The sequence below is a fragment of the Bos mutus genome, chromosome 17, assembly GCF_027580195.1.
Source record: "Bos mutus isolate GX-2022 chromosome 17, NWIPB_WYAK_1.1, whole genome shotgun sequence".
Lineage (NCBI taxonomy): Eukaryota > Metazoa > Chordata > Mammalia > Artiodactyla > Bovidae > Bos > Bos mutus.
Genome location: NC_091633.1, coordinates 3819365 through 3842574, shown reverse-complemented (window position 1 = coordinate 3842574; position 23210 = coordinate 3819365). Strand labels below are relative to the sequence as shown.

Below are 23210 nucleotides of genomic sequence, written 5' to 3'. Positions count from 1 at the left end.
TACCCAGATTTGAAGGCTGAACCACTGTATTAGTTATCTACTGTTGTGCAATGAATTGCCCCAAAACTCTGACATGGTTTCTGTGGGTTAAGGATTCCAAAGTGACTCAGCTGGGTGCATCTGGCTCAGGGTCTCTCACAAAGATGCAATCAGATGTCAGCTGGGACTGCGCTCCCCTGAAGCCTTGATCAGAGCTGGAGAATCCACTTCCAGGTGACCCACTCATAGGGCTGGCAAGTTGGTACCGAGTGTTGGCAAGAAGCCACGGTTGCTCTCCACAGGGCTGCTTGCACATCCCTGCCACGTGGTCCCTGGCTTCCTTCAGAAGGAGTAATCAAAGAACTCAAAGCAGAAGCACCTATGCCTCCGTGGTCTAGCTTTAGAAGTCACACGCCACGACTTCAGTCATATATAGGGGCTGATACAACATCACCTCTTCCACATTGCATTGGTCAAAGCAAGCTGCAAGGCCAGCTTTGATTCAAGGGGGAGAAGAACTAGCCCTCCTCTCCACCCACTGTTGTTGTTTCGTTGCTAAGTCGTGTGCAACTCTTTGTGACCCTAAGGACTGTAGCCTGCCAGGCTCCTGTCTCCATGGGATTTCTCAGGTGAGAATACTGGAGTGGGTTGCCATTTCTTTCTCCAGTGGACTCTTCCCCACCCAGGGATCGAACCCAAGTCTCCTGCATTGGCAGGCTCTTTCTTTACCACTGCACCACAACAGGCAACCACTAATCTACTTTCTATGGGTTTCTGATGGCCGTTTTTATAAGCAACCTGCAACAGCTAGGGAGACTGTGCAATTAGAGAGACTTGTGTGGAAGATGATAGTGGTTTGAACTCAGGCAGAGGCAAAGAATCCTCATGAGAAAATGAAACAACGGCAATGAAATCTCTTTGCAAAGTGTTACATAAAAATATGAATTTCATAATCCACGCTGTCGCCAGCCAGGAACTGCTGTCCCCAGCAGCTTTCTGTTAAGCCAGGCTTTCTCTCGATAGGCCGTGTCTGTCCGATCCCCCTGCCCTCTGTTGAGTTCATCAAAGCTTCTGCTGACTCAAGAGTAATCTGGAGAATGATCACGGCAGTGGAAGTATCAGATCATCCCCCAGGGCCCCTAATAACAAAACATCTGCTTGTCATTCTTCCCTTTCCCTCTGGGTTGTGGTGAGAAAACAGCGTTAAAGGACGATAATGATAAACAACTTAAAAAACTAAGCCTCCTGGCTTCCAAGAAGGGAGGCTTAATTTGAAGGCAGCTAATTATCTACTCATTATAATTTACAGATAATGGTGGTGATCTCGCCGTATGAATAGTTGTTGGAAAGATTTTGAAAATGTCCGGGTTCATGCCTTTTAGAAAGAAGAGGGCAGAGAATCCCCAAGTCAAAGAAAAGAACCTTATCAAACATGTAGTCCCAATCTCTCCTTTGTTGGATAAGGAAATTGAGGCCCAGAGAGGGCATGAGATTTGCCCAGAGATGTCCAGCAGCTGGCGGGGGGCAGAAGGGGCCCCAGAACTGAAGCCTCCATGCTGGCTCCAGCCTAAAGCTCCACCCAGGGAGATGAAAGGGTAGCTCTGTCTGCCCCGTGCAGCTTGGCGACACTGCTCTCAGACCACCCATCAAAGTGGCAATTGGTACATCCAGGCTTTCGGTAATCATCAGTGTGGGGCCATGGAGCCACAGAACCAGGAGGTAGAAATAATTCCTCTAGGGCTGGGACATAGTTTAAATTGCAGCAAGGGCTGGGCTGGGGGATTTTTGCTTCGCTTTAAGATTAAATGTTTTGGGGGGGTTCTCTGGCAGTCCAATGGTTAGGACTCCATGCTTCCACTGCAAGGGCATGGGTTTGGTTCATGGCACGTATGCCATGGCATGGCCAAAAAATAAGTAAATAAAATTAAACATTTTTTATTTGGTAGCATCTCATACTTTTAATGTAAGATATGAGACAAAGGGCTTTCAAAAGACACCTTCAGTTACTCTGGTGATGGGAAAGTTTAGTACTTGATGTTTTTAACCAATAAACCTGAAGTTTCAATGCAGTGAAATAGTGCCAGCTCTTTAGCTCTCTTTGGGAGGGCATCAAAAGAAGTTACTGGAAGATATGCCTTGGCTATCATGAAAAGAGAGGGACTCTGCCTTCTCATGTTCCTGGATGTTTACTCCCTGGGCTGCATAGTCCCCAGCAGACTCCAGAATGAAGCCATTCAGAGCTTCTAATTTCTTTTTTTTTTTTTCAAATTTTTATTGGCATATAGCTGCTTTATAATATTGTGTTAATTTCTACCATATAGCATAGTAAGTCATATATGTGTGTGCGTATATATATATATATATGTATATATATATATATATATAATATACCCTCTCTTTTTTTGGATTTCTTTCCCACTTAGGTCACCACAGAGCATTGTTCGGCATAGTTCTCTGAGCTATACAGTAGGTTCTCATTAGTTATCAATTTCATACAGACTAAGCAGTGTGAACTCGTGCGTGCTCAGTCATGCCCTACTCTTTGCCATCCAGGGCCTGCCACCCCATGGACTGCAGCCCACCAGGCTCCTCTGTTCATAGGATTTCCCAGGGGCAAGAATACTGGAGTGGGTTGCCATTTCCTCCTCCAGGGGGATCTTCTCAACCCAGGGATTGAACCCTTGTCTCCTGAGTCTCTTGCAATGGCAGGAGGATTCTTCACCACTGAGCCACCTGGGAAGCCCATCAATAGTGTATATCTGTCAAAAATATGGAGCACTTCATGAATTTGCACATCATCCCTGCACAGGGGCCAGGCTAACTTTCTCTGTATGGTTTCAATTTTAGTATATGTGCTGCCGAAGCGAGCACCTGATCTTCCAACTCCTTAAGTGCCCCTGAAGTGCTCACACTTCAGGGCCCTATCCATGCTGATTCCTCAGCCTGAACTACCCCCGATGCTCTCCTCATCAAGGTGAAGTCTTCATCTCTTCTTTCTCCAAGTTCTAATCATTCCCCCGACATATACACTCCTACCTAGCTCCCTGCACTTCCCCTGTGTAGCACTGATCACAACTCATCATTTTTTTGTGTGATCATTTAATCAGTGACTGCCTCCTCATTAGACTATGTGTCTTGACAAGTTAGGAACCTCATCTGTTTGTTCGCTAACCTTATTCCCAGTTCTCAGCTAGGTACCTGGCACCTAAAAATATTTGTTTGATAAATGACTGAATCAGAGAGCCAAGATAATCTAGACCGACTCTTCTAATTCCAAGTAAACAAACTGTGGCTCAGAGATGGGCAATGACTTGCCCAGTGTCACACGCAAGCTTCTAATAGCTCCTTGTTGATTATTCACTCTCTTCAAGTACCTTGGCATGTGGGACATGGCCATTTCAAGGCACTTGCAAGGCTGGGGGACTCTGCTGTGTTCCACATTCTGGACAATTATAGCCCCTCCTTCAGGGAAGGCTCCTTGTGAGGCAGGAATTCTAAACCTGAGTCAGTGAAGGGGCTCCAGGACCTCTGCATTCCCTGAAATATCTGTGGATATATTGGGGAGTTTGTTTGTTTTTTTCCAGTAGAAGGGCTGCCAGGTTTTATCTGAATCTCAAATGAGCACAATCCTGAAATGCTAAGAGTCAGTCACACTAGCTCTCTGTTGAACCTCTTTTTCCCTTCACACTAGAAAACCCATTCCACGCCTCTAGAATCTCTGGCAGCAGAAAGATGGTTTAGTGCGAGACTGTGAGGTTAGTAGAGGTCAGGGCTAAGTAACTAACATATGGGATCAGAGAGAAATGCATTTTTGCTTTAGTTGGTTGAGGGTATTATGGAAGGTTTCCTGGAATAGGTGCCAATAAAGCTGGGCTGTAATGAGCCATAAAGGTTTAAGAGGCTGGAAGTGATCGAGGGAGAAGGATAGGATCCCAAATTCCCTTCTGGGAGCCCCATTGTCCTCATCATTTCCACACACCTCCAAGGAGGGCTCATTTCAGTTGCCTAGCATCAGAGTCACTTGGGTCCAGACACCAGCTTGGCTGTAGAATCTCCTTTTCCTTCTCCCTTTTGAAGGCAATACAGTCTGTTTCTGTGATGCCAAACGTTGCCGGCAACACTTTGTCCCCTCTGTTGAATTATTCATCCTGTGAGATGAATTATTAATTTCCAATTTTGTACAGCAAATGCCAGACAAACAGGTAGAAATGGAGTTGGGACCCTGGGCATGGAGCCACAGACCTCCCCAGGTCCCCTGAAGCACAGGCCACCAGGGCCAAGAAATTATGCAGGAATCTGCAAGGGGCTCGCCCTGGAACGCATCTGACCGAGCGTGAAGCTGGTACAAGCTCATGGTGCCCTCAGAAGTGGCTGGGCTCCGCTTCCTCTGGCTCTCAGGCCCCTCGATCTCCCGTGTCTTCCCTGTGGCGACCCTGACAGGCTCCCGGACTGGGCTGCACTGCGCGTCCACGGTGGGCCCGGCTGCATTTTGTGCAGCCCCTTAGATTTGATTCTGAATCTAGCACCTAGGTGGCCCTCGGTTAATCAAGCAGGATTTCTCAACCTCAGCCCTATTGACATTTTGGCCCAGAGACCTCTTTATTGTGGACTCTTGTGTGCGTTGTAGGCTGTGGCGTGGCATTCCTGGCCTCTGCCCACTAGATGCCAGTGCATATCTTCCCCTGCCCCCAGTTGTGGCAACTAAAAAGTCTCCAGTCATTAAGTGTCCCCTGGGGGGCAAAGCTGCTCCCATTAAAAAGCCACTGTTTTAAGTTAGTGCTTTTACTTGAGTTTTTTTTTTTTTTTAATTCAGTGGGGATCCTGGTAATAGTTACCAGGATGAAATATGATGGTCAATCGAGATGACAGGTGTGAAGTCTCCACTTGTTCAGAGTGTCTCCACCCTGGGACTTTACTGTTTCAAGAAGCGACAGTTCTCTTTCATGCCTGAGTCCGGGTCTCGGTTGAGTGCTTCCCAGCGGGCTCAGTCAGTAAAGAATCTGCCTGCATGGCAGGAGACGCAGGTTTGATCCCTGGGTTGGGAAGATCCCCTGGAGACAGAAATGGCAACTCCCTCCAGTGTTCTTGCCTGGGCAGTCTCACAGACATAAGATCCTGGTGGGCTACAGTCCAGGGGGTCACAGAGTCGGACACGACTGAAGTGACTAAACCACCACAACTCTGGGTCTCAGGATTGTGTTCAGCTGCAGGGAACAGAACATCCACCTTAACCAGACTTGAACAGTGAAGAGGAGTGACTGGTTCCCATAACTGGAATCCCATAAGGAGGCTGATTTTCAGGTTCGGTTGATTCCACAACTCACCCATGTCCTCATTCTCAGGGACCAGTTCTGTCTGTCTTTTTGCTCTGCCATGTACTGTGAGGACTTCTTCTGATATGTTCACCTTTGCACCCTAGGAAGACTTTCAGCAGTCATCAGCATCATGGTCCTTTTTTTTTTTACAATCGGCAAAACCATGTGGCCTGTGGGATCTTAGTTCCCCTCTTACGGATCGAACCCATGACCCCTGAGGTGGAAGCACAGAGTCCCAAACACTGGACTGCCAGGGAAGTCCCGGGCCTTCTTATACACTTCCCATCCAAAAGGACACATCTGTTTCTGCATTCCAAGCCAGAGTCCTGAGATCCAGCCTGGCTGGGCCACTTAGGTCACAAGCGTACTCTGAAATTAGCATCTACATCCAGTAGACTGTGTGTGCTGGTTGGTATAAGCTCATCACGTCCCATGCCGGAAACTTGGAATGTAATCACCTTTCCTAGTGTTAATATATGGCTGTGGAGATATCCAAATGAAAAAAGGAAGATCTTGTACCAACTGGATCCAGGGAACCTTCCAGAACCGGTCATTCTAGTGGACGGGGGAACAGATTAGCTGATTGGCTGGATCTGGGACTTGGCCAACCCTTGGAGTTGAGGGCATGGGGAGGGAGGGGAAGTCAGTCTCACCCAACTACAGGGACTGAAATTGGGGGAAGCTGGGTTTCCTAATGCCCAAAGAGGGGTGTAACAACTAGGTTAGAAATGGATGCTAGGCAGGCAAGAGTGAAAGATGTCCATTGCATGAGGTCAAGAGAGGGCCATGGGGGTGCACAGGGGCATGTTAGAATGTCTAGAGTGTATCAGACACCTCTGTGTACCACTTCGATTACACAGAGCTCACCCTTTTTTAAAATACTTATTTAATTTTTGGCTGTGCTGGGTCTTAATTGCTGCACATGACTTTCTCTGGTTGCAGTGAGCAGGGGCTGCTGTCTATTTGTAATGTGCGGCTTCTCACTGTGGTGGCTTCTTTGTCATGGAGCACAGGCTCCAGGTGCTTCGGGCTTCAGTAGCTGAGATGCATAGGCTTAGTCGCTCCTAGACACATGGAATCTTCTCAGACCAAGGATCAAACCAGCGTCTCCTGCACAGGCAGGCGGATTCCACCAGTGAAGTCCCAGAACTGACCGTTTATTCCAACTAGCGCTAGGTGGTCTCAGGTGAGAGTTGACAATGCCCCACCTCTCCCTGGGCCGCCAGGGACGGGTTACCTGTCAGGCCCAGTACTCACCCTGTGTAACCAGGAAGTGTGGAATGTTAATGCTTGTGAGGCAATCCTTGACCAATGGGACTCAGAGCTGATGATCAGATACTTCCCCCTTTATTCCTCAGAAGGATTGTTTCCCAGATATGTTTCCTAAGGTGTCTCTGACGATCCCAAGGAGTCATGAATCACCCACATCAGGTCAGCCCTTGGCCCACCTCCCTCTGGCTCCTGCTCCTTGCCTGTCCTTCTCTCCTGCTCCCTGGAGCCACATCCTAAATAAACTCTCCATACAGAAGCCTTTATATCAAACTCTATCTTGGGGGAACCCTGGATAAAGATTTTAGTTAGCCTGAGATGTAGCTATAAGTCTTTATACTCTTTTAGACAGCATGTGAAAATGAAAGCAAGTTTTTGTATTTTTAAATTGCCCTGCCATCTGTTGACTGGGGGCCGTGCTCAGAGGACACTGCTCTCGAGGCTGCAAGTCAAGCCTCTTGGGACCTAGTGAGTTCCAGGCCTTTCTTGGCAGGAGGCTGTGGTCTGCCAGCTGCTCTGCCCTGGGTGGGCAGGCAGGTGCAGGAGTGGCCCAAGATGAACCCCTGCCCAGAGAATCTGTTAGGGGCTGACCGCAGGCTTGAGAACTTGATCAAGATGTCATCAGCCAAACTGGGAAGGCTGCCCTGCTTCCAGCTGCACCCTGGGATTCTGACGGACGTGCCCTCAGCTCCACTGGGGATTGAGTGCTCAGTTGAGGTGGCCCGCCAGTGACAAGGCATAAAGGAGCCTTTGCAGAGATGGTGAGAGGGACCCACGGAAAGGGCTGTCTCCTTTCCTCTAGCAGCCTGCCCCCTGTCCCACCTGGCTGTAGACAACATGCCACAGTGGGTCTCTGTTCCCTGCTCTCTGGGCCTGGTTTCCTCCACTGATGCCCTCGGACACTCTCTGACTCTGTTGGGATGAATTCCTCAATCTCTCACCCTTCTGGTCACCACCCACACATCTACTGTGCATCCGTCCTGGCAGGACCCTCAGCCACCCCTCCAGGGCTCAAACATTGCTCTTGGTTGTCAAAAAGGCCCGCAGGCCCCATATGACTTGCTTTTTGACAAGTCTTCTAGCTCCCCGACCAAAACCCAGAGCAATGCCGGCAGGGCATGGAGGCAGCCCAGTTTATACACATCTGGCGATATCTCAGTTTACGGTCAGGTATACCAGGGGACCTGGGGACAGGGCTAACAGTTACAGGTTAGCCCCCATCTGACTGTGTCACTCCTCGGCTTCTTTCTCTCTCTCTCTCTTTTTTTTTTTTGGCTGCATTGCAAGACTTGTGAGATCCTAGTTCTCCAAGCAGGGATCGAACTGAGCTCAGCAGCGAGAGCACGGAATCCTAACTACTGGACCATCAGGGAAGTCCCTTGGCTTCGTATTTTTCAGGCGCTTCTCCTGGCAGTTCAAGGACCCCTGTGGGGAATTCAAGACTCCTCACCACTGAGACTCCTGCCGCTCCATGGTGCTCCCACGCCTATGCTCCAGCTGGCCCCCGCTTCTGTTTCCCTATTACCTGGCTTACTTGAAATCGTCTTTCAGGTGTCAGCTGAGGGTCATCTCCTCCAGGAAGCTTTCTTCAGTTACCCAAAGCTAGTGAGAGAGGTAAGCTCACAAGTTGCCTAAAATAACCCTTAGCACAGTGCCCGGTTCCCGTTTGTTTACGGGCTTGTTCCTGCAGCAGGTGGTAAATTCCTAGACATTAAAGGCCATCTCTAGTTCATCCCTGTTCATTCCCTCAGGGCAAAGCACTGTGCCTGGCACAAAGAAGGTGCTCGGTAAGTATTTGTTAAATAAATATTATGAGACTTCAAAGTGTCTAATAAATTTGAGTCTAGAATTTATTCAGAGGGAATGAAGCCTCAGTTCTTATATAATATCTAAAAGGAGAAAAACAATTCATGTATTAATATGAGTTATTAATAACATTGTCAAGTACTGTTAATATGTCACATATATTTGTATAGATGAATATTTCAATAGATGAATATTAAAAAACCCATACAGCTGCAAAATTTTTTAAATACTGTTAAAAACAGAAAAATAAATATGCAACAACCTAACAATATAAGCATTGTATATTTTTCTCCAGTCTATGCCTTTGGGAAAGTATACTTTCCCCAGTCACCCGGAGCATGCTATTTCTGCCTTTTCACTAAACATTACAGCATCAACATTTTTTCATCTTGGAATCACTGCCTTTGAAGTGAAAAGAAACTTTAGAAATGGTCCCATCCATCTGCTTCACTTCCAGAGAGAGGAACTGAGGTCCAGAGGGGTGACTGACTCAAAGTCACCCAAGGAGATGACAACTGTAGTTACTAAACTTCCTGACAAGTGACGTCACATTCCCCCACAACTCCTGAAGCTCCTGCACCCGCAGAGACGGCACTCCACAACAAGAGAAACCACTGCAACGAGGAGCTCACACATCACAGCTGGAGAGTAGGCCCTTCTAGCCGCAACTACAGAGAAGTCCGCACAGCGACAAAGACCCAGCACAGCCAATAAAGAAATGAATGAAATTTTCAAGAAGAATTCAGTGACATATAAAATTTTATACTTCTACTGGGGCTGTCACACACACTGGTAAGTAAGTTGATCATAGCAACCACTTTGGAAAACTTGCTGGGAATCTCTCTCCAAAGCCAAACATTCGATTACCCTATGACCAAAACTCTTCTCCTCCGTGTTTTAGTTGTTATTGTTTGGCTGATAAGTCGTGTCTGACTCCTTGCAACTTTGTAGCCCACCAGGCTCCTTTGTCCATGGGATTTCCCAGGCAGAATAGTGGAGTGGGTTGCCATTTCCTTCTCCAGGAGATCTTCCGGAACCAGGGATCAATCCCATAGCTCCTGCATTGGCAGGCGGATTCTTTACTGCTGAGCCACCAGGGAAGCCCATATACTCCCATAGAAATAAATGCTTAGGTCCACCAAACAACATGTACATAGAAGGTTCATAGTAGCCAAAAACCGGACACAGGGACTTAACTGGTGTTCAAGGGGCTAACACTGGTCTCCCAGTGCCTGGGTTCAATACCTAGTCAGGGAACTATATCCCACATTTTAATCACACTCTTCTTTATCTTCATGTTTTACGGATCAAATACATTTATTTTCTTTTCTAGGTAGATTTTTTTTTTGGCTCTGCCACGTGGCATGCAGGATGTCAGCTCCCCCCACCGGGACTAAACCTGCACGACTTGCAGTAGTACAGGCTCAGAGTCTTAACCACTGGACTGCCAGGGGATGGTTTTAAGTCCTCCCTGCCACCCCCGCCCCCCACTTCATTTTCTTAAGCATCACTGAATCTGCCCTATTCTTCCACTGGGCACTGAGAGGGCATCTCCACAGCCTCTTACTATGCACACCTTGTTGAATCTAAGATCTGAGAGGCCTGGAATTCTTAATTTTGTTCTCATCTCTATTTCTATCCCTGGTGACCCATGGCCAGACCTCTTAATTTGTAACTCTGGGTTTACCTGTTTGGAAAGTGGGTTGAATAATTAATGCCTCCTTCACCAGGGTGTTGAAGTTTAATTACTGTTTGCAACATTGCTCAAGATGTCGAGATGAAAGGCATTTTTAAAAGTCCATGTTATTGGCATTAGTAATAAAGCTGAGGAATTTGTTTGTGAGTTTTCAAGGTTGTCATAACTGGGAAAAGGAGGGGGTGGGGAAGGTTGATTTTATGTGGAAAAACCTTGCCCAAAAAACAGCCACAGATCCTTGTTGGTATAAATAGCAAGAACATCCTGTACCTCAAAGGGCTTTGCAAATTTCCCATTCTTCCATGCCCCTAAAAAGACAGAACCCACACTTCCAAAACTGAAAACAAAGAGTTACCTGGGGTTTTAAGGCGGGATATTCAGAAGCCAGTTTTTCTATTCTCTGTACTCTTCACAATTTATAAGAAGAGTGCAGTTAAAGAACAGGGTTCTTCATTTTTACCCTCAATTTTTCACTTTTCATTTTGCATTCTGATCACATTTCTACCTACATAGCCGTTAACAAGGATTTTTAGAAGCCTGCTATTTTTGTGAGCACTTTATAAGGGGAGGTTAGGAGAAAATAAAAGTTAAAACTCAGCCCGTGCCCTCAGAACATTTACCGTCAAGCCAGAAGATAAATATGAGCAAGTGGCCTATATTTAGAATTTATTTCATGGTGCCCTGTTATTAATAATAACTGCCCCCTTTGGAGCGGCCCAAGCCCTTTGAAATGTATTACTTCATTTGATCCACCGACAGGGCTGGAATTACAAGCTCTGATTTGAGGGGGAGGAACCTCAGACCCAAGTGACGTTTCTAAGGCCATGCGGCATGCAAGTGATGGTATTGGGACTGAGACTCAGTCTTGGGAAGTGGAATGGTCTCAGGGAATCTAGTGGAAGGATCTCGTGTTCCTTCCACTGTAGTACTGCCATGCCCAGAAGCTATTCAAAGGAAAGATCTAGCCTTTTGTCCCAGGTTGAAGGTCAGACTAAGTCAAAGACCAGTGCCACGTGGCATCTAATCAAAGAGGACTTGTGCAGAGGTTGAGGGTGTGGGTCTTGGACTCAGAGGCTCTGATTTTGCTCCTGGCTCTTAATCACTATACATGTGAGTGAAAGTTGGTCAGCTGTGTCCAACTCTTCTTGACCCCATGAACTATACAGTCCATGTAATTCTCCAGGCCAAAATACTGGAGTGGGTTGTCTATCCCTTCTCCAGTGGATCTTTCCAACTCAGGAATCAAACTGGGGTCTCCTGCATTGCAGGTGGATTCTTTACCAGCTGAGTTACCAGGGAAGCCTAATCACCATATAGATTGAGGCAAATAACTTGACTTTGATAAACCTCAGTTTCCTCATCTAATAAATGAAGATATGGTAACAGTGTTTCTGACTTCATCAGGTTCTTTTTTTTTTTAACTATTTATTTATTTGCCTTCTTAGTTGTGGCAGGCAAGTTCTTTTAGTTGTAGCATGTGAAATCTAGTTTCCTGACCAGGGATCAAATCTGGGCACCCTACATTGGGAGTGCAGAGTCTTAGCCACTGGCTCACCAGGGAAGGTTCTATTAAAAGAGATCATCTATGGAGAGCACTTAGCCCAGTACCTGACATACAGGCCCTGCTAAAGGTTATCTGGTAGGCAAATGAAAGCTAAATGCACCATTACCCCTCAAAAGAACCATCTTGGGCCAAGAACTCAAAGGAATTAAAAAAAAAAAACAAACCCACCACATTTATTTTGAGATAATTGCAGATTCACATGCAGTTGTAAGAAATGGCCCCTTGTCTTTTGCCAATTTTCCCTATATAATTATAGTGCCATATCTCAACCAGGAAATCAACATTGATATAGTCCACCCACTTATCTGAATTTCATGTTTTACATGCATTCGTGTGTGTGTGTGTCAGTTCAGTTCAGTTCAGTTGCTCAGTCGTGTCCGACTCTTTGTGACTCCGTGAATTGCAGCATGCCAGGCCTACCTGTTCATCACCAACTCCCAGAGTTTACCCAAACTCACGTCCATCGAGTCAGTGATGCCATCCAGCCATCTCATCCTCTGTCGTCCCCTTCTCTTCCTGCCCCCAATCCCTCCCAGCATCAGGGTCTTTTCCAATGAGTCAACTCTTTGCATGAGGTGGCCAAAGTATTGAAGTTTCAGCTTTAGCATCATTCCTTCCAAAGAACACCCAGGGCTGATCTCCTTCAGAATGGACTGGTTGGATCTCCTTGCAGTCCAAGGGACTCTCAAGAGTCTTCTCCAGCACCACAGTTCAAAAGCATCAGTTCTTCAGCGCTCAGCTTTCTTTATAGTCCAACTCTCACATCCATACATGACTATCCATACATAGCCTTGACTAGACGGATCTTTGTTGGCAAAGTAACGTCTCTGCTTTTTAATATGCTGTCTAGGTTGGTCATAACTTTCCTTCCAAGGAGTAAGCGTCTGTGTAGATTTGTTTGATTACCATTACCGTCAAGATATAGAAGAGTGGAACTTGGTGGTATAGTGGCTACGATTCTGTGCTCCCAAAGCAGGAGGCCGGGGTTTGATCCCTGCTCAGGGAACTAGATCCTGCATGGCACAAAGAAGATCAAAGATTCTCAACTAAAGATCCTGCTTGCTACAATCATGACCCAGTGCAGCCAAATAAATAAATAAAATAAATATTAAAAACACTTTTCTTAAATAATTTTTTGTTTCCCTAACCCCTGCCAACCACTAATGTATTCTCCATTTCTAGAATTTTGTTACTGCAAGAATATATATATAAATATATATATATATATATATATATATGTATATATATATGTAAGTAAGTAGCCTTTTAAGGTTGGCTTTTTTCACCCAGCATTATTCCCTTGACATCCCATGAAGTTGTTGCAGGTGTCAATAGCTCCTCCCTTTTTTATTACTAAATAGTATTCCATGGTATGGATATGCCAAAGTTTGTTTTACATTCAGCCGCTGAAGGACACTTGGCTTGTTTCCAGTTTGGATCTACTGTGAATAAAGCTGTTATGGACAATCAAGTAGAGGTTTTTGTGTGAACATAAGTTTTCAGTTCTCTACAATAAATGCCCAAGAACACATCTGCGGGGTATTGGTAAGTGTACACATGGTTTTGTAAGAAATTGCCATACTTTTTTCCCAGAGTGACTATGATTTTACACTCCCACCAGCAGTGTGTAAGTGATACAGTCCCTCTGCTTCCTCACCACCCCTTGGTGTTATTGTTATTTTTTATTTTAGCCATTCTGGTGGGTTTATTGTTATACCTTATATGGTTTCAATTTGCATTTCCGTAATGACTAACAACGTTGGACATCTTTTCACGTGCTTATTTGCCATCTGTGTACTCTCTTCAGTGAAGTGTCTGTTCATGTCCTTAGCCCATTTTCTAATTGAAGTATTTGATTTTTGCTGCTGAGTTGTTGGTTTTTTTTTTTGCCGTGCCATGTGGCATGTGGGATCTTAGTTCCTGGACCGGGAAGTAACCAGAGCCCCTGCAGTGAGACCACAGAGTCTTAAGCGCTGGACCACCGGAGAAGTCCCAGCGTCTTTCACAGAGTCTAAGGTTTTAGTTCTGAGGTGGTCCAACTTATCAGCTTTTCATATCATGCATGGTGTGTCATGATGCTTGGGGTGTCAAGTCTAAAAAACATTTTGCCTAACCCTAGATCTCTTTTTTTTTTTGTAAAAATTTTATGGTCTTGTATGTTATATTTAAATCCTTGATCAATTTTGAGTTAATTTTTATATATGGTGTATGGCTTAGGCCAATGTTCTTTTTTTTTGTCTATGGATGCCCAATTGCTCCAGCAACATTTGTTTCAAAGACTATGTTTCTCCTACTGAATTGCTTTTATACCTCTGGTAAGAATCAGTTGGGTGTATCTGATGGATCTGTTTCTGAGCCAAGAACCCAAAACAATTTTTAAAATATTTATGTATTTATTTGGCTGTGCCGGGTCTTCCATCTTTGTCATACTATGTGGGATCTTATTTAGCTGTGGCATGTGGGATCTAGTTCCCTGAATCAGGGATCAAACCCAGGTCCCCTGCAACGGGAGTGTGGAATCTTAGCCACTGGCCCAACAGGGAAGTCCCTCCATCAATACATTTAAAAGGGTTGGTCAAAGAAAGGAAAAAAGATAAAAGGAGAGAATATACCACAGAGATGTATGTGGTTTACAAAGCCTAAGATATTTTCAATCTGGTCCTTTTCAGAAAAAGTTTGCTGGCTCCTGTTGTAGAGGATAAAACTGAGGCTCAAACAAGGGGAGGACGTCATATACTTGAGGTCACACAACAAGGAAATGGTCGAGCTATCCATCCATTCATCCATCCAAAATGTAGAGATTGGACTTCCTTATATGTGAGGACAAAACACTACACGAGCATGAGATAGTTAATGCAGTATTTCCCATAGAGAATTCCAGGGCACCTAGCTCCCAGAAACAGGGAAACATGTCCTCAGCTCAAAAGAGTTCTGGAAACTCTGAAAACTCCATAATAATCTCTTCTTAAAAGACCGGTATGTATATCAGCATATCAAGGCCCTGAAAAGTTCTGCAGTAAAGAAAATGACCTGGCTACCTTTGTTGAACTCAGCATGTCCCAAATTTATTCAGTTGAGAAACTTTGGTTTTGTTCCGTTTACTTTGATGATAGCTACATAATACCATTTCTCAGAAACACTTGGGAAATTCAGAAGCTAAAGGCCAATCACTTGAGGTTGACAGCTGACCTGGACACAGTAAGTCACCCAGCCTCACTGGTGGAAAGCAAAGATTCATTCTAGCTGCACCTCTGATCTTCTGTTTTCTGCCTTTAGAATCACATTTCCCAGAGAGGTGTTCGCTGGCAATCTTCCATGCTGTTGGACTAGGGGTGCAGGGTGATTTTTTTTTCTCTCTGATTGGTTATAAGTCTGTAATTTCCCTGTAAGACCAAGACCCCCAGATCACACTGGCTGGCCTTTTATGCCGTGTATGCCCTGATGAAGAAGGATGGAGTGGGTCATGTCCTGGAAGACTCAACCTTAAAAAGTCAAGAATGTAGGCCTCGGAGAGACAGATGGCATACATCCAATGAAAGGGTTTGTGAGCATCCAGAGACTTGTTGGAACAGGGTTGATTATTTCCTAGAGGTGCTGATGAAGGAATTTGTAATATCAAAAGAATTCAACCATTAAGGAATCTAGTCTGCAATCTGTTATTAACACAACATGAAGTCATAGAGCTTCGGCATGATTTTAATCTTAAAAGGGTAAGCCTGCCACACAGAAAGATGCCCAAATAAACCTATACTTGCTCCAGTCGGGTGGTTCAGCGAACAGGTTGGCCCTCTTTTGCCTCTGGGTCTTTGTATGTGCTGTTCCCTGTTCCCGAGCCATCCTTTCTCTTGACTTTCACCCAATTAATTCCTTCCTTTCTTTCCAGTCTCTGTATCAGTGTTACCTGGACTCCCATAAGAGTGGGGTGGGTTCTCTACTTAACTGCTACTGTAAATCCTGTATCTTCTCCATCAGAGTACTTATTTGCATTCTGTTGACTTTGTTGTGTCAATCAGACTATCTAAGTCCCTGGAGAGCAGGGACTGGTTTTGTCTTGTTCAGTGTTGCATCTGCAGAGCTTGGCATCATGCTAGACAAAGGGGGTACTCAACAAGCATTGCTAACAAACAAGAAGATCCGCTGTGAGGACTTCCCTGGTGGTCCGGTGGTGAGACTGTGCTTCCAACATAAGGAGCACAGGTTCGGTCCCTGCTTGGGGAACTAAAATCCTGCACGCCATGAGAGCCGCCAAAGTAAAAAAAAAAAAAATTGAATGTGTATACTTTTTGCTTCTCAGACACATTGGATAAACTGAGGCAGCTTGGCAGACTCTTTAGCAAGTCTGGGAATGGAACCGAGATTTTTTGACACCGGGTGAGAGATTCTTTTTCATACCCTTAGACCACTTCTTAAATAACTTAATTCCTTTCCAGCAGAGCTTTTGCAGCCTTATTCTCGTCTTTCTTGTCATCACCTTGGAGGCGAAGACTGTTTCGGAGAATTATTTTGCAACAGATGAGATCTCGGGGCAGAGGAAAATTTATCTAACTCTCAGGGGTAGGAGAAATGTGTGTCTTTTGGACCTTGAATTTAAATGAGCCAGCAAATCCCTGCTAATTCTCTTCCCTTGCTGGGTCCCGTCTGCTTCATTCTCAACAAAGGAGAAACCCAGCCTGTGTCACCCATGATTTATGCGCTGCTGTTTGCTCTCTTCCCCTAGAACATTAAACACCCTGAGCAGAGGGGGAAGAAGAGGTAATCTCAGGATGCCTGGCTGTCAAAGAATGTTTAGGGGCAGGCTCTCTGCTCTGGTGGGAAGTGGGAGGAGGCTGAAATGTTAGGGATAAAAGAAAAGACCAATGGGGCTTTTACATAAAAGGAACAAGGGAGTCTCTGTTTGCTCCAACCTTTGCGAAAACCATTGGCCTCTGAGCTGAGAGACCTGGGTACTTGATTTACTTGTTTACCAAGTGCCTTTGGGGAAGACTTGCCTCTCCCTGGGTCTCAGTTTCCCCAGCTGGCAAAGGAAGGCCTGCCTAGCTTGAGCTCCCACAGCCTCAGGAAGCTGGGGCGAGCTGATGTTTGTTGCGTGGAGAGAGGCGTACGGGCAGCTCCGTGGTTAACCACATGGACCCCTGCCCCCCTCTCTGGCTCTGTGGCTCTGGGCGAGCTCCTCAACTCTCAGAGCCTCATGTGCGTGATGGGGTTGATCTCCTGGCGCTTCCTCGTTGGGTTGCTGACAGCTAGAGCTCCCCGCAGGACTGACAGGGAGCCAGCATTTAATAAGGGTCAGCTATTACTGGGACTGTAGCTCCTGAGATGGTCCCTGGCCGTGGTCAGAGTGTCCCTCCACCTGAGTTCCCTGCTTGGGGCCTGTGGCTGGTGGGGGCAGGGCCTCCCTGGCAGCACTTGGAAACTCTGGGCAGAAGGGAGGAGGAGCTATTTTCAGTGGATTCTGGTTCTATTTGTGGCTTTGAGTTGGCCCAAGCTGCGGGGAAGCTTTGGGCAGAGCAAGCCGGGCACTGAGGGAGGTGTGTCATCTTACAGCTGAGATGGTAGGGAGAGGAGGAGGGATGAAGAGGAGACAGAGGGAAGGTGCCCCTCCTCTCCTATGGTTCCCTCCCCAACGCCCCCTTCTATCTTCTCCTTGCCAGTTTCATCTTCTCCTTGCCAATTTCACCTTCTCTGCCTTCCCTGGGGGGAATTTAGAAGGGGCAATTTGCCTTTCTTTTCAAGGTGGATTTAGTTAGTAACACGGAGCAATCCATCAATCTGGTTAACACAGTGTTCCTCACCAGCCGCATTGATTTTCTTAGGCTGAAGTGGGATTCACATCCCCAGCAGAATTGTGCGGTATTTATTAAAACCTAAATGGTGTCTATGCTACCAAACATCTAAATCATTCATCAGAGTGTAGAGAAAGCACTCTCATTTCCCCATTGGACCCTGGGGCATTACCTGTTGACACCACTTCCCACTCTCCTCCCAGCAGGCTTTTTAACCTCTCTGGGCCTCAGTCCCCTCATTTGTGAAATTAATGGGGTGGGGGAGCACAGGAGGGGCTTGGCAGGGAGACTTGGAGCTCTTGAATCCTTTCCAGCTGCACTTCTGTGATTCTCTGAAGCCATAATTAAACAAGGAGAAGCTGAATCCTTTAATCAGAGGATGGTTGGTAGGACTGGGAGGCTCCACAGAGAGGGTGACATGCTACTCTGTCATTTTCTGGATGAGAAAACTGAGGCCCTGAGGGTGGGGTCAGGTCAGACAGTGAGTCAGTGGCTCAGCTGGGTCAGGAATCCAGGCCTCTGACTTCCTGTTGCAGCAGGCCTTCCCAGCACTGCACTGCTGGGAGGAGGACTGGAAGCACATCAATGCACCTGCTCATTTATTTAACTCCCACCATAATTCATTTTCCATATGACATCACCCACATGGTAAGGTATGGTGGCAGGTCTGCCCTTGTTAAAAACTGTATCACTATTTCAGTGTTTCCCAACGACCAGTCATTTGCGTGCTATCCTCATGAATTTTTTTACATCATCAGATTTGATTAATATATATGTTGCATTTTTCTTTCTCTTTTTCCTTCAATACTTGTTTATTTGGCTGTGCCAGGTCTTCCCTCACTGGCTCAGAAGTTGAGGCCTGAGGGCTAAGTTGCCTCTTGTGGCATGTGAGACCCGATTTCCCTGACCAGGGACTGAACCTGAGTCCCTTGCATTGCAAGGTAGATTCTTATCCACAGGACCACCAGGAATGTCCCTACATTTTTCTTTAAATCAGTTCCTCACTTTACATAAACAAACTTAGCCTCATCCTAAGCAAAGATACCTGTTATACTGAGTTTGATCTGCTATGTTTTCCCACATATATATTGAACATAACTATTTAAGTTAAAAAATTCATGTACCGACTAAAGATGTCTTTGCAGTTGAGAAATCCCAATGAAAATGGCAGTGATTCTCAACCTTGTTGGTTTCCTTAAAAATTATTGAGGACCCTGGGACTTCCCTGGTGGTCCAGTGGCTAAGACTCTGTGCCCCCAATGCAGGGGCCCCGGGTTTGACCCCTGGTCTAGGGAGCTAGATCCCATATGTAGCAACTACAGATTGAGCATTCTGTGTGCCACAGCTAAGACCTGGCACAGCCAAATAAATAAATAATATTAAAAAAATTATTGAGGACCTTGAATAGCTTTAGTTATGGTTATGTCAATTGATATTTACCTTGTTAAGAATTAAAACTGACAAGATACTAAATTACTTGTCATTTATTAAAAGATACATGATTTAAAATAGTATTAAAAACCCAAGACATGGTAATATAAATTACACATTTTCATTAAAAACTACTCTGTGTTCCAGAATGAAAAATTTAGTGAGGAGAATGGCATTGCTTTACACATTTGCAGGTCTTATTAAGGTTTGACTTAAGAGAGGAATTCTATATTCTCCTATCTGCTTCTGCATTCAGTCTATGTCAGTTTGTTTTTGTTGAAATACATGAAGACTGTCCCGTCTCATAGAGTTCAGACAGTTGTGGATATTCTTTTTTTGATACTACACTAAAACTTGAGGTAGTTTCTTAAAGTTTGGTTCCATAAATTCATTTGAATGAAACTTTTATACTCAGTCACACTAAACTCTATTGGTTTGTCCTGTACTTTGAATAGATCTTTTATTCATGCATGATTGGGTAACATTATGCATTGGTCATTTGGAAAATATTGGTTCACTGGGTTATGCAGCTCTTCCAAGTGTAGGCATAGTTTATTATGCAATATCAAAAGTTCACTTTTGTTAATATTACTACCCATCTAAGCAGAAAAGACATTAGGACATCAAGTACATTGTGGGACTTTGAAGTTTTCCAAAATTCCAAGGAAGCTCCAGTTTTATCACTGACAACAAATATCATCAACTATTTTACTTAACGGGACAAACCCATTTCAAACATTTTTGAGAAAACGTTTGCCAAATATCCAAGTCTGAATAACTGTATTTCGCATGTTTGACCATTCCTTTCACATAAAGTGAAAGTCACTCAGTTGTGTCTGACTCTTTGTGACCCCATGGACTATATAGTCCACAGAATTCTCCAGGCCAGAATACTGGAGTGGGTAGCATTCCTACTGGGAGATCGTAGCCATTCCAGGTCTCTCCAGGCAGATTCTTTACCAGCTGAGCCATCACCAAGAATACCAGGGGGTGCCTAATCTCAGGCTCTTCCCAACCCAGGAATTGCTCCTGGCAGATGGATTCTTTACCAGCTGAGCCATCAGGGAAGCACAAGAATACCGGAGTGGGTAGCCTATCCCTTCTCCAGTGGCTCTTCCCAACCCAGGAATCGAACCGTGGTCTCCTGCATTGCAGGTGGATTCTTTACCAACTGAACTACTAGGGAAGCCAGCCTTTCTCATAAAGTAAAAGTAATTTGCTTTTTAAAAAAATCTTTCTTTTTCCCCCTAACAAAGGCTAGATCAGTGCAACTCATTGCAGAAGTGCTTTCCATTGAGACAACCATCCTACTTCTGCACCTAGCAAAAGTGCTTTATGTGTGGGAATTAACAGCTTAAGTGATATGGAGTTCCATTCTGGAATGATGTAAAGTGTTTCAGAACTGAATAGTGGTGGCAGCTGCACAATATTGTGAATGTACTAAATGCCACTAAACTGTTCACTTTAAAATGTTTTTTACGTTACATGAATTTCACCTCAAAAAGAAAGTGAAAAAAGGTGCTTTGTACATAATTTTTATTCATCATAATGTTAAAAAGACTTGTAGTCAAAGGTCTAGAGTTAATAATATTGACGTTTTGTTTTTGTGCTTTTTTTAACTGCTTTGTCAAGCACATTCTTGAAATCGGTATTTTGTTTACTATCAGTGTTTACAGTTCACCACCAGTACATTCATGAACAATATGATGGCAACCAGTATAAATGGTGTCACTATCTTAAATTGTGCCAGCAATTTTACCACCTCTGCTTTTGCACCATCAGTGCATATGTCAACATGGTATAAAAGGTAAATGAGTTCTTAGCTTTATTATGAAAACAGTTTTAACCCATCTGGGTCCCTGAACAACTTTCAGGGCTCCTGAGAACCCATGGACCACACTTGGAGAACCACTGATCTATGCTGAATTAGAGTTGAGCTGAGAATCCCAGGGATGGGGGAGCCTGGTGGGCTGCCGTCTATGGGGTCACACAGAGTTGGACATGACTGAAGTGACTTAGCAGCAGCAGCAGCAATAGCTGGGTATGGAAGCCAATGAGATGCTGAAGGGTTACTGAGAGTTTGGGGATAATCTTCTCAAAGCGCTCACTGAAGGGGAAGTGACTTTTATCATTAAGCAGCAGGACCTAGCGTTGGGAAGGCTACATTTTAGGGGGTTGAGGGATTTCTGCTTTCCAGGGACCCTGTGTGACCCCAGGAAGCCTCCATCAATCAATCTTTCCATCTGTTCTTAGACTACTTCAAAGAGTCACTGAGCAGCTGGAAGAACATTTTCAGCTTTAAAGATAGCAGCGGGGAAAAGAGGCTGAAAGGGTAGCAGGAGGAGGGGAGGAAGGTCAGGTGGGGTAGCAGGGGCCTCACAGGGGAAATAGGGCAATGAAAAGCTGTAACTGAGCCTGGATCGACTTTCTCTTTTCTTGAATTAACCTCACAAAGTATTGTCAGCTGAAGCCCACAAGAAATCCCACCCATTTGTTTGGCTTTTCATAAGTTACAAAGTTTTCAACGTTATTACTTTAAAGAATCCTTACACACCAAGTGAGGTGAGCAAAATGATGATTGTGATCCCATGGAGCTGATGAGAAAACCGAGGCAAAGAAAAAGGAAGCTAGAAACAAGTATACAGAAGCACCAAGATTCAAATGTAAGTCCTTAGACTCAGAGCAGCTTCCTTTCTATTGTTTCTTCTTAGGCTCTACTCCTTGAAGTGTTTTTTCAAGGCCACACAGCAGTTTTCTCTTTTTCATTTGGAGACAATTTACTGAGGTCTGCTGCCTTAACAGTAACAAGGTGGGTGGTAGTGGAAATAAGGTGAAGAATGGAGTTTAAAAGCACACTCTAGAATCAAATTGTCAGAGTTCAAATCCTGATTTATACCTCCTCATGTGTTCCAGAAAAGCATCTATTTCTGCTTTATTGACTATGCCAAAGCCTTTGACTGTGTGGATCACAATAAACTGTGGAAAATTCTGAAAGAGATGGGAATACCAGGCCACCCGATCTGCCTCTTGAGAAATTTGTATGCAGGTCAGGAAGCAACAGTTAGAACTGGACATGGAACAACAGACTGGTTCCAAATAGGAAAAGGAGTACGTCAAGGCTGTATATTGTCACCCTGTTTATTTAACTTCTCTGCAGAGTACATCATGAGAAACGCTAGACTGGAAGAAACACAAGCTGGAATCAAGATTGCCGGGAGAAATATCAATAACCTCAGATATGCAGATGACACCATCCTTATGGCAGAAAGTGAAGAGGAACTAAAAAGCCTCTTGATGAAAGTGAAAGTGGAGAGTGAAAAAGTTGGCTTAAAGCTCAACATTCAGAAAACAAAGATCATGGCATCCGGTCCCATCACTTCATGGGAAATAGATGGGGAAACAGTGGAAACAGTATCAGACTTTATTTTTCTGGGCTCCAAAATCACTGCAGATGGTGACTGCACCCATGAAATTAAAAGACGCTTACTCCTTGGAAGGAAAGTTATGACCAACCTAGATAGCATATTGAAAAGCAGAGACATTACTTTGCCAACAAAGGCCCATCTAGTCAAGGCTGTGGTTTTTCCAGTGGTCATGTATGGACGTGAGAGTTGGACTGTGAAGAAAGCTGAGCACCGAAGAATTGATGCTTTTGAACTGTGGTGTTGGGAGAAGACTCTTGAGAGTCCCTTGGACTGCAAGGAGACCCAACCAGTCCATTCTGAAGGAGATCAGCCCTGGGATTTCTTTGGAAGGAATGATGCTAACGCTGAAACTCCAGTACTTTGGCCACCTCATGCGAAGGGTTGACTCACTGGAAAAGACTGATGCTGGGAGGGATTGGGGGCAGGAGGAGAAGGGGACGACAGAGGATGAGATGGCTGGATGGCATCACTGACTCGATGGACGTGAGTCTGGGTGAACTCCGGGAGTTGGTGATGGACAGGGAGGCCTGGCGTGCTGCAATTCATGGGGTCGCAAAGAGTCGGACAGGACTCAGTGACTGATCTGATCTGATCTGATGTGTAAAAAGGGAGCATAACAATACCTGGTCAGAGCTCTGCTAAGATCACATTAGAGCTACATGTCAAGCATTCATATAGCATGAGCACGTCTTAAGGTTCAATCCATGAGAATGAGGACATGCAAATAGTGACTCAAAGTGCACAAACTTCTCCTACGTCCTATAGACTAGTTGAGGATTTCTTCCTGCTGCTGCTGCGGCTGCTAAGTCGCTTCAGTCGTGTCTGACTCTGTGTGACCCCATAGACGGCAGCCCACCAGGCTCCCCCGTCTCTGGGATTCTCCAGGCAAGAACACTGGAGTGGGTTGCCATTTCCTTCTCCAGTGCATGAAAGTGAAAAGTG

The 23210-nt window shown here is 45.1% G+C and overlaps 1 non-coding gene across 1 annotated transcript; it reads right to left on the bottom strand.

The window, feature by feature from the left end:
- Positions 1–2743: 2743 nt before the first annotated feature.
- Positions 2744–2850, bottom strand: LOC138991551 (U6 spliceosomal RNA). Its single transcript, XR_011467523.1, has one exon. It is a non-coding gene; the product is annotated as a U6 spliceosomal RNA (small nuclear RNA).
- Positions 2851–23210: the final 20360 nt, after the last annotated feature.